Source organism: Molothrus aeneus, chromosome 1 (assembly GCF_037042795.1).
Source record: "Molothrus aeneus isolate 106 chromosome 1, BPBGC_Maene_1.0, whole genome shotgun sequence".
Classification (NCBI taxonomy): Eukaryota; Metazoa; Chordata; class Aves; order Passeriformes; family Icteridae; genus Molothrus; species Molothrus aeneus.
Window position 1 is genome coordinate 10181788 of NC_089646.1, and position 10356 is coordinate 10192143.

The following is a 10356-nucleotide window of genomic DNA, read 5'->3' on the forward strand; positions in this document are numbered from 1 at the left end:
ATGTGAGGAAAAAAATTTGTCCTTTTTTGCATGCTCTCTGTGGGTAAAGAGTGCAGGCCATGCAGTCTTAGCAGTTGGACATTTGGATAAAACCATTTTGGAGCACATATCAGCAAAGTGGGAAATACTGGCAGGCCACAGTACAAAGAAACCAATTCCATGCATCAGGATTCAAGAAATTGTTTCAAACAAAACATCTAATTTTCCATCAGCTACTTCTAATGATTGTCAAGTTATATAAGATGCTGGACTTTATTCATAAGAAGGCAATATGATTAATTAGAAATCAGACTCTTGTGAAAGAAAAAAGGTCACTGTATTTTCATATGGATATAATTTTTACTGGTACCTCTGGTTCACATGCACACACATTCAGTTGAACCACCTTTATGTAGAATATAAACACTGCCATCACAAAACATTTCAACCAGACCCAGTAAACATTTTTTCCCACCTGTGGGCATTTTTGGAATAAACACTCATAACAGTATGAACTCTGGTTGAAATTGATCCACATAATAGAGAGCATTCAAATGATATAGAAATTCACTTATATTAATAGCTTCTATAAAATATGATTAATTGCTCTTAAACCAACAAATCCTGGCAGCAAGGCTGATAAATTTTAAATTTGCAAAAGGCCAGAAAGTTTTGGATAAACTGCTGCTTTTATTTTCCACTTTATGAACATGCTTTGAAAGCTTTTTCTATTTGGAACATAAATATTAATACTGTTTTTATTCCATTTTGTCAACTCACAGATGGGAAAATCAAGTTTTCAGTAGCTGAATAGTGAGTTAACCAAGGAACAGAATACTTGAATCAGATGGCTGATTTCTTACAACTGTTTGGAAATGCTTCTATTAACCTGTCAGCCTATATTTCCAGCAGATCTTGGGAGAACAGGAATAGAATGACTCTTTAGTCCCAGAATATTTATTTTTATTTGTACTTAAGGTGACCATCCTACCCAATGCAATTTTGCCTTAATTAAGTATAGCTATCATTTAATTAAGTCATATTGAAGGATACAGGTGCTTTGTAGCCTCCAAAGGAAGAGAATATTCTGCAACCTGGAATATTTTTGCCAGAACACATTTAAATTGTAAAAATAGAAGCTTTCTTCTGAGGAGTTGGAAAGTCCATCTAGGTCTGTGTTAGGTGTAGAAATTGGCAGGACTAAAGCAAATACTGAAGTGTCATTAAATTGCAGAGACTGTTGGAGTAGGCTCATGTAGAATTCACTTAGGATGTAACCAGAGTGTGGCCATCAGTCATGAAATGCAAACTAGGAAAAGCTGTGAAGATACCAGGACAAGGAAATGGTCAATGAGACATATTTTCATTATTAGCTTCTATTTTATTCTATTTACAGACAAGATTTGCTTGTTTGTCTGTGTTTCTGAGCCTCCTCAGCTGTGAGGAGGAGGCAGATGAGAGTCAAACTGTTTGATAGTTTTGATGGGCTCGATTTTGAGCACAAGTAAATCTCTGCTTTTTCTTCATATTAGTTATTGACATATTGTCAAATACAGACTCAAAAGTACTAACATTTGCACATAGTTAGAAAAATATGTATTTTCCATGGATGTAGCTTAAACTTTTTAACACTGTGCAACTAAACTGATGGAATTTCAGCTCCAAATAATTTATATCCTATTATAAATTAAAGCAGCCTAAGGGCTCTGTTTCCCAGTTTTACCCTGGTGCAACCCAATTGCAAATTGCAATGATACCCTATTAAAAGCAGGAGTAAAGCAATACAGTAATAGCCTATACTACCCATTGACATTTAAAACATGATTATTTTCACCTTTAGTTGAACCCTTGCTTCCCTTGGACTCATTAAATTTTGTGATATATTTGCTGCTCTTTTCTCCTGGATGTCAAGTGGGTTTTACTTTTAGGAGTCTGAAATATAACAGCTCCACTGGAAACTAATCCCATGCACAGGTCAGACAATCTGTTGTTGCTGAATAGGTTCAACACAGTAAATAAAAAGCAGGTAGAATATATTATTAGTCTTTTTAGTCAGGCTTTGAAGTGCTACAGTGTTCTTAAGAGGTCTTTCTTAGCCAAAAGCTCTGCTCCACCAGCTGATTATTTCACTGCTGTTCCTCTTTTATGTTGTCTGTCCTGTGACCAGGCAAAACCATTCAGCTCATCCTCAACCCCACAATTGTTTCACATTAGGGATTTCATAACTTTCCTCAAACTCCAACTGCAATGTTCTCTCTCTGTTATAGAAAAAAGAGAGGCATAACACAGCAATTCGTTAGGCACGTGTTTTAAAAGCCACATTTTTAATCTGCTTGGTATTTTTTGGGGAAGAGAAAATGAAAGCTGGGTAAAAAAGTGTTGTTTAGGGAGATAGGGGAATTCTTCCAGAGGCTTAGAGAACAATCCATAAGTCCACAATCAGACATGTGCTGTAATTTTGAAATAGCAGAACCAAACAGTGAACTCTTAAAGTGAGTTAAATGAAGTTGTGCATTACCCTGACTGCACTCAGAACTCCAGATTTCTAATGCCATGTCTTAAGGGCAAAGAATTAAGAGAAAAATTTAATAAACTTTCCTCATCTAGAATAACTTTTATCAATCATTTGGGAGTCAAGTTCTATTGCACTACTGAAATAAGTGACCGAGAAAAGTCTTTGTCTCACAGAGCTTATATGAGGTAGGTGGAAAAGATTTTTTTTTATTGTTCCATTTATTTGCAGTAGTGATAGGATTCTCTTAATGCCCATGCAGTTGAGCCAAAGGACAGGATGATTAATATCAGAAAAGTAGGATGAAGGAAAAAATGGACATGAAACTGCCCTTCTAACCTTAACTTAGAAAATTAACAATTACTTAGGTTACTTTAGATATCCAGCTATTTTTCACATTATGAGATAGTGTCAAAAGGCCTCATTTAAAGATTAAGTCACCCAAAATGATGAAATTCACATGGAGTAGAAGGAAATTCCTCCATTGGTGCTGTGGAATGCAGGACATAGGTTAGGCACTGCATTACTATAGATTCCCTAAATTCCCTGAGGCTTTTGCTTTACTTGCTCCATACTTAGCATTTTGGCAGTTCTGTAAGGTTGCTTCATTAAGCAAATTCATTACTAATTATGTGGGTGTTGCATGGGGTCCAACTGAAAACTACCTATCCACAATCTTCAAAGACATTCAGGGTAGTTTACATTTGTTTAAGTTCTGATTTGCATTCTTTTCATACTTTACAAAGATAAGGATTTCACAATATACTGCGTTTCTTCAAATCATTGCATCCATGTCTTTAAAACCAAAAAAATTCATTTCTTTAATGTCATTACTAATCTCTGAACTTTAGGGTCTTTCTGAAAAATCTACCCATACATGAAAATAGCCATAATCAGACAACAGGTTGATCTTACCCCACCCCCAGGGGCCAAGAGCAAATGCTGAAGGAAAAACAGAGTAACAGGGGAAGCAAGAGGAACATGCCATGACACTTTTCTTCCAAGTATGGTGTGTCTTCCAAGCTTCTGGCAGTCTGGAAATCAGTTCCTTGGTGGCAGAGGAATTTTCTGACTCAGATGGTGGCAGATCACTGTGCTTAAGGGAGGAATTTTTTTCCCAGTGATTCATCCAATAGCTTTTAAAAACGATTTTTATTTTGTCCCCAGAATATTTTGTGGCAATATATTCCACCAAATAATTAGACTGTGTAAATGACTGCTTCTGTTTCAAGCCTGCTGGCTGATCAGTTCACTAACTACATCCTACATCTTGTATTATCTGAAAAGGAAAACTGTAACCAGGAAATAAGTAGGAATATTGTTATTTTGCATAGTTTCTCTTTCTATTTATCTGCTTTTAAAAAGTCTATTCTGATTTTCTCACAGAGAAACTTTTCCAAATTCACCTCTATGTTGAGGTGAATTGCATTTAGACCATGAGCTCAAATATCTCACTCTCCCATTAAGCTCAAATATCTCACTTTCAGCTATGAAGGTGTTTTCTGTAACAGTCATGCCTGGGAATACCAGTAAATTGCATCAGACCCTGCTCCAAAGACACTTGTTTAGATAAGGAAAGTGGATGTGTGTTGAAATTAGCCTTGCTCTAATTATATCAATCTATGGAAGTTTTAAATATTAATGCTACTTGAAAAAATATAATATAATATAATATAATATAATATAATATAATATAATATAATATAATATAATATAATATAATATAATATAATATAATATTATATTATATTATATTATATTATATTATATTAATATGTAAAATAAATAAATAAATAAATAAGTAAGTAAGTAAATAAATAAATAAATGCATTTCTCTATATCTACATTTTAGACACTTCTGCCCAAGCAGACCTAGCAGAGGAGAAATCAAACTATAATTAAAAAAACAAATCTTGCTGTTGAATGATTTCTAATATCAGGTTGAGAGATCAAACAAGTCCCATTTACTTGAAAGCACTTTGAATCCCTCATCATCCTGTGATGCATGGTCATGCCATCATTTGCATTTATTAAAGGGGAAAAAACAACCCACACTTGAAGTGCCTAGAAATTGACATTCAGAGCAAGAAATGCATGAGCTGACATCTAGAGGAAGAACTCAGAAGAGGGAGGTGGACCCCAAGCCTCAAATAGCTGAGACATTTGGAAATACTGGATTATAAAAAAATGCACCCAGACAACTGGAAGTACCCACCAGTCTTAAAGTTGAATTGGTTTTATATTTCATTTATCAGTGTCTTTTTGTTGTCACTTTGTAATGACAAATCTGCCTGCTCATCCAGCCCAGATGAACCATTGCTGGTGTGCCCTTGCCTTGGCTGTGCTAAAGGTGACCCTAAAGGAGAAGCCCACAAATTCAAACCCCACTGTGTAAGAATCCCCAAGGAACCTAGGTGCCCCAACAGTGTCTAGGGTGTCCTTAGGCAGAGAAGGTTTGAGAAGGAGTCTCCTCATGGATACACAGCAGTCCAGGCAAGCTCTGAGCAGTGACATGTGCCTTAACAGAGCCAGGCTTTACTCTGTGGCTCTAAGGAGGTGCAGTACTTCTCTTGGGATGTCCAGAAAAGGCTCTCTGCTCCTGGAACACAAGCTCTCCAGTACTTTCCCACAACTTCATCCCTTTCCACTTAGATACGTGCAAGCTATCAAAGCAGCTTTTGGGTACAGAAGTCCATGTTTGGTAAGTTATTTTTAGTTATTCTATCTATTGAAACTCATCCAGAAACTAATCTACTGTACCAGCAATGTAAGATGTGTTGTGAGAAGAGGTCAAGCATTGCATTTCTGCTCAGCTTGTATTTCAGAGCCTCATATTAAATTCTGCTGAAGGTTTTGGGGGTTCTACAATACCATTATTTATTTCTGCCTATTAAAAAATTCCAAAGTAACTGCAACTCTTTTATATGCTGTCTCTGCTGTGTTTCAAAATTAAGGCTCTTCTAGGGGCTTTGTTCCTGCTGACACCCAACCCAAGGTTATTCACGTTCTATCAGAAAAGAATTAATGTATTTGATTTCAAGCACTTTCATATGTTGGTTAAAATAGTTGTCACTCATTATTTTGTCAGTCTGCTGCATCCAAGCCATAGCAATACCCAACTAACCATGTTAGTGGGCAAAATCCATCAGAAAGTTTGATGCCTGATATGAAGAAGACTATGGCTCATAAAACTCAGCTACTCTAAAAGAATTATCAGCTGCTGAAATCACTTCAAAGTAATTTTCTGTTCCAAATTAGAGTGCATCTTGCAGCTTAATCAAGTAATTTAATCTACAGCTACAGTTATTATTTATGGCTTATCATTCATATATTATAAGCAGTTTGCTGCAAACTACATTTGTAATGTTGATAGGTACATTAACATACATAATTTAAATCAATACATTTTAAAAACTAGAACATCCCTAATGGACTAGTTAACAATTACTGTGATGCTTTCAAAATGTTGTTGAAAGCACAGGGATTGTCTCACAAGCTGTTTGCATTAAAGCACATTTATCAATTTGCAATAGTAGCAATAGCATTGCTACTATTGGTAGTTAAAAAATGCCTCTAACACAGAATAAGATCATTAACAGCAGGAAGGAAAGGAAGGGGAAATATTTTATCCAGGTTTCTGCAAGTATAGGCAGATATATCCAAATATAAAAAGTTGTCCATAAAGAGTTTTAGAGTTCAGTGACATTTGTGTTGACAGATACCTAAACTAAAGTACTGCAGTGCTGGATGATGCATAAGGACATCATGGAATTGCTATTCATTGTCTTCCACCTGCCTGATAAACTTCTGACCATCATCTGAATAAAAGTTCTTCTGTTTTCAACTCCTAACTGCAGTGACAGCCCAGCCACCCTGCAAGGAGCTTCAGGAATGTCACTCACTGTATTTAATGCTTAAACACCATGGAAACAGCTGCCTCAAAAGCCTCATCCAGAACAGCACAGTCATCCCTGCTCATTGAATCCACCTTTCCAAGCACCAAGTTGTGAGCCTGTGAAAATAATTAAGCCCAGGTGTTTGAGCAATATGAATGTGCTGCTGTAATGGTATTTTTCACACACCTGTTAAAAATAAGTATAAAATAACTACAAATAAGTAGAAAATAAGCATAAAATTCTGAGTCTCCTTTCCTCTAGTTCTGCAAGGAATGCCATGACAGGGTGGGCACTGACAGACCAGGGCCTATGGGCTTGGCAGGATTCAGCTCTTTGTCTATTTTCTCAGCATATTCTGGTATCTATTCTCTCATCTGGACAGCAGTTTTCTTTGTTCACACTCATGGTTTTTCCTCTTGGTTTTGTCTTCATTCACTCCCTTGTCCACCTTCTCGCACCAGCACATTGTGTACCACTATTCTGCCTGTCAGGCTGATCCCAAACCTGTCAGTTGTCTTTCCACAGCATCCTCCAACCATCCTCACAGGCAGTCTAAATGAGGCCAACAACCCTTTAAGATAGCATCTAAGACACCCTCTAAGATATAATCTGCCCTCTCCTTCCACACAGCTACAGTGACTACAATCTATCCTCTCACCATTTTGGATCTTGCTTATTTCAGTTCCCACTGCTTTGATATCAATGAAAGTAAGTAGATTAATAAATTTAGTTGTCCAAAGAGATAAAAAGTGTTCCTGAGAATTTGGATGATGCTACATTTGTGAGGTAAATCTGAATTTGCCATTCTGATTTGCAAATGGCACATGGAAAATTTATGGTTTTTTTCACCTCAGTGAAAAGCTGATGTTTCATCCTGCTGCTGAATTCCATAATGGGTATTCAGTGCTTTTCCAGCATCAGCAAATCCAGAATTTTCCAAACATTACTCTGTTAGGGTTTTAAATACCTTTTTGCTTTTGCCCTCAGGTTACAGATATTTAACTTTCAGGCATCCACCCAAGCTCACAAGCCTCCACCTGTGGAATGAAAGAGATGTCCCTCCTCAGATCTGCAGATTTAACTGTGCCTCAAGCCTGAAGCTTTATCTCTGGGCTAGCAGTGCTGGCAGCCTTTTGCATCTGGGGCACGGAGCAAAGGTTGAGCATGACTTTTGTTGGAAGTTCACAATATATCCTGTTCATTCTCTCCCAAAAAATGGGAGGGCACTGAGTGAAGGCTGGCATGGGCTGCTGCTCTGCCAGGGGAGAGCTCCTGCTGGGATACCTCAGCCTCAGCAGAAAGAGTCAGTGATAGGTACCTCCTGCAAAGCACTGGCTGTTGCCAGCTCAGTGCTGCAGCCTCAGGAGGTAAATAAATTATGGATAACACACAGATATCTTCAGGAGTGAGGGCTGGTTCCATGGAAGAGCACAGATAAAAAAGCCCTGTCTCTCACCTCTGAGTTTTTCTGTGCTTGCATTATTTCCATTCATAAAATGCTAATAAAAGATCAAAAGCATTGGAATAGCTGCAAAAAAGCCACCATCCAATGGCTTATCAGTAGTGCAGCTCTCCTGAAACTTTTTCCACTCAACTTGCACAGAAGAACCCACTGGTACTCCATCACCCATGCAGACATCTTTGGATGGTGGACCATGCCAGCTTTGGCTGCACATCTGGGCTGCTGCAAAGGATATGAGGTTTGGGGGGACAGTGCCCTTTCCAGGAGGGGATAGAAATACCTGTGGTACTGACTTGACCCCAATTCCATGGCCATCCTTTCTTGTGCATCCCTGCAGGATTTTCAGGGACAAGAGACAGTCACAGGGATTGAATTTCACAGTCCTTTGTTAGTTTTGTTTGGGCTAAGGTGATCACTTCAGCTTTCTATCCATAAGAAACAGGAAAATCCATAATCATAGAGCAAATGCACAGTCTTGATCAGGAGATGGACACTTACTGGTAATTGAAGCAGTCAAAGAATACTGATGTGAACTGATGGAAATAAATATTCTAGTAAAAAACATAAGGAATAAGTTCAACTGGGGGGAACATGAAACTTATTAGGAAAACCAGAGTCCTGACAGGCACTAACAAAACTAAAATCAAAACTGGCACATGGCTATGTGCTTGGATCCAATTCATTCATTGATATATCAAGAGTCGAGAAAGCCTAATCATCAATCCTTCATTAAAACAGTTTGTGCTTCTATGTCCCAGTCAATAAAGTTCCTGGAAAGAAGAATTGTTAGTGTGCAGTATGAGGAAACCTGGAGCTGTGGGAAAAGTGCACACCATGGATGGAGGGCAGCATCTCAGGCTCAGTTACTGCTGTGTGAGACAGAGTCTGTGCACAGTGAGGGCCAGGAGAGGGGACAAGAAGGGACCATGGAGGCAGCTCAGAGGGAGCTGAGGAGCAGTTCCCAGGGTCAGGATGAAGAGTTCTGCAGAGGCATGGGCACCATCTATTCAGTGCACCAGGCCTGGCTTACCCTGGGACTCATAACCTGCTTTTAACTTCAGCATTGCTAAAGAATGCTTTCATCCATTATCTGCTCTCACAACACTCCTGTCCTTAGCTCCTGGGGCCAGCACTGGTTCAACCATCAGAGAACACACAGGGAAGGAGCTGCATGCAGGAAAACTCCCCTTGGATGGGTGATTTCCTCCTCCCAGCCTCTGCAGGTGGAGCACGGGGGAAGAAGCAGCATGTGCAGGTGGAGAGGGGCTACTTCATGGACTGCTTTCATACGTGTGGCTTTGGCTTCCTTCATCTGCAGTCCCAGACCTGCAGGATTTGTGCTGCTTTTCTTTCTGATGACAGCTGCTCTTCCTTTGCACTTACCTACCAAGTAACTGTGATTAAGAGCCTTTTATCACAAAAATTGTGTCATTGTCATGAATAAGTGGAATAATGTAAAGCAATTAATTGTGCTGAAACCCACACTCCAAATTGTCTGAAGTAATTAAACCTGTTGTCATAATGAAATTACCTCAAAATATTTTCAATACTATACAAGCTGATCTTGAGGAGGAATGAAGCTGGTTGACAGTACTCATTAATGTTTATTATGGGATTTTCAAATGCTCAAGAATGAAGGTGTTTGGAGTGGGCAGAGGGGCCAGCATGATGCCTGCTGGCAGAGGAGCTATTCTCTGGGAATGGGTGGATGCCAGCTCCCTGTGGTGCCTCCTGCAGAGACTTTGCTTGGATTATTGCCATCTCTTTCTGTTTCAGCAAGAGCCCTGAGTGCAGCTCTGGAGCAGCTGTTGACAGCAGAGACAGCAGAACATGTTTGCAATTCAATATTTAAAACAACTATCCTACATTTAATGACCTTGGGACTGAAAAAAAAAAGTGATAAATTGGAGAAAGAGAGGGAAAACCCATTTTCCTTAAGTATGGATAAGCAGGAGGTGTGGGCAGGTAAAAGCAGGTGGGAATTTCAAAAGCATTTCAGTGAATTTTGTGCCATTTTACAGGTGCCACCAATACTTAGAAGATCATGAGAGGTGTCAAGGTGCCAACAGTAACCTGACAGTGACATTTTCTACTGGACCTGCACAACTCACTCTTTCTGGTTTCTCTTCAAGTTTCACTTTCAAAGCTTTTAATTAAAATTACTTTTGAATCAAATGCTGCTGTGTGATGTCTTGGCTGAATCTGTCTCATGGTGAAAGCTGTCTGGCATTTGGAACAAGAAGTTTAGAGCTGCAAGTTTGCTAAGAGGAATCACAGGGATTGTGGTGTCCACTGACATCAGCAAAGCATCAGGGTTGCAGTCACCCTGCCCCAAAGCTCAGAGGGAGAAATCATGCACCCCTCAGCCTTCTGCAAAGCCAAGAAGTGCTAAAATATGAAAAAAATTGATTTCCGGTGTCACTTAGGACAATTCGGAAATTTGCTCTCCTTTAGCCACATCATCCCTGCACAGCCTTTTGTACCCATATGTCAGAGACTGAGGGGTA